Source organism: Penaeus monodon, chromosome 31, assembly GCF_015228065.2.
Source record: "Penaeus monodon isolate SGIC_2016 chromosome 31, NSTDA_Pmon_1, whole genome shotgun sequence".
Lineage (NCBI taxonomy): Eukaryota > Metazoa > Arthropoda > Malacostraca > Decapoda > Penaeidae > Penaeus > Penaeus monodon.
The window spans coordinates 3197336-3199014 of NC_051416.1; the positions used below are offsets into that span (position 1 = coordinate 3197336).

Genomic DNA, 1679 nt, shown 5'->3' on the forward strand with positions numbered 1-1679 from the left:
GGGTTGTTGCAGAGTGAGTGGGGGTGTTAGCGGTCGGGGATGGGGTCGGGCTGGATAGGGTTGGGGGGTCGTCGATGGATGGGAAGTGAGAGAACACTCGAGAGACTCTAAGAAGAGGAGGAACCATATCTTGTGGTGTGAGGTGGACATTGGTGAGCGTGTCAAGCTGACCCTGAGCCTGGAGTTTATGTGTGGGAAAATAATCTTTACTCCATCTGCTGTCAAGGCTCAAAGTCCTGTGATTGTTGCAAGACATGTAAATTAACAAGTGCGGGACGGATCTGAGGATGAAACGAAAGATCGGGCTTATTATACAAAAAAATACTTATAAAATCAGGAAAGCTATCAATATGAGTAAACTCTTCATGCTTACACAGGGACTAAAGGTCTGAATCTTTTGTCAAGACTGGGTATTTAAGTTTTCAAGCAGATTATAAAAACTCAGGTTGTCATTTACGAAATATGTTTTAAAGCAACAGTAATCTAACATATTTACAAATGATCCTTAACTGTTAGAACAAAATGCAGAAAAACAAACTTTTCAGCAAAGATATAAAAAAATAGAAAGTAAGCGTATTTCCACGTATACTCAAGACTCAAGTCTTATGGTCGGAAATCCTGTCTTTAGAGCTGCCATTTTGACCATAACGCCCTGGACTTGGTGGCGTCATCCTCAGATAGGCCCAATGAGGGCAGGCATACCTTAGAAGGAATTCAGGTAATCCAGTTGAAAAAAAAACTTGTACATACGTGTAACATAGAAAACAAAGGAAAAAAATGTAACTGTTGTTGGAACTCAGTATGATAAATGAAATCATTACAGTTTGTAGAGCAAGGAAAAAGGCTGGAGAGAAGTCAAACACAAAACGAAATGAAATAAATGGATCACAAAATGCTCTTTTGTATTGGTTAAGGATAGTTCACCTTCTTTTTTTTCGGAAGAATGGGAGAGAGAGAAAAGGATCGGACAGTAAAGGATTTTTTTTTTCTTCTTCTACTTTGCTGTCTGAAAGCGTTGTTCATTTCTTTTAGAAACAGGAACGCCTATTAGTTTAGGATTTCAAAGTGGATATTTTAATTTTAGTTTTTTTCTTTTGGAGCATGTTAACTATGCTTTAGATGGTGGTGTTTTTTGTGAATAATCACAGGAACCATACAACAAAATCAGTGGTTTTTTTGCACTACCAGTTGCAGGAAACATTCACGCTTGGCAAAAGAAAGAAAAATAAATCTTTGAACACTAAAGACGCGCATTCACCTAACTTTATTCCAGATGTCGGATCCAAATAAATAAATAAGGAATGCTCAATAGCCATAAAATGCATTTATTTAATCAATATAAAATGCAGAAATAAATGCCTGACGCTGCGGGTTTCCATGCTAACGAGGCTCAGAACTACCGGACCAATAGTAACCTTTAGGCAGGTTAAAACACTGCCTGCGCATCGCTATCGTCCTCACTCCAGGGATGACTTCAAACAGCACATCACATACTGCTGCTAATAAATCTCTTTCACTTGGACTACTATCAAGCTTATTATACTCGTAACTACACGTAAAAATATATATAGTTGATTTAGCTATACTGCTAATCTACATAGCCGCGGTTACTATCTCGTCCACGACCAGCTGCCACACCAGGTATAAGGTGCCTTTGTTTAATCAGAAAACCGCTAGAG

At 38.6% G+C, this 1679-nt stretch overlaps 1 protein-coding gene across 1 annotated transcript in view; it reads right to left on the reverse strand.

The window, feature by feature from the left end:
* Nucleotides 1-1679, reverse strand: part of LOC119592994 (voltage-dependent calcium channel type A subunit alpha-1-like) — a gene marked incomplete in the record, with an annotated part of 154497 nt that overhangs the window by 35601 nt on the left and 117217 nt on the right.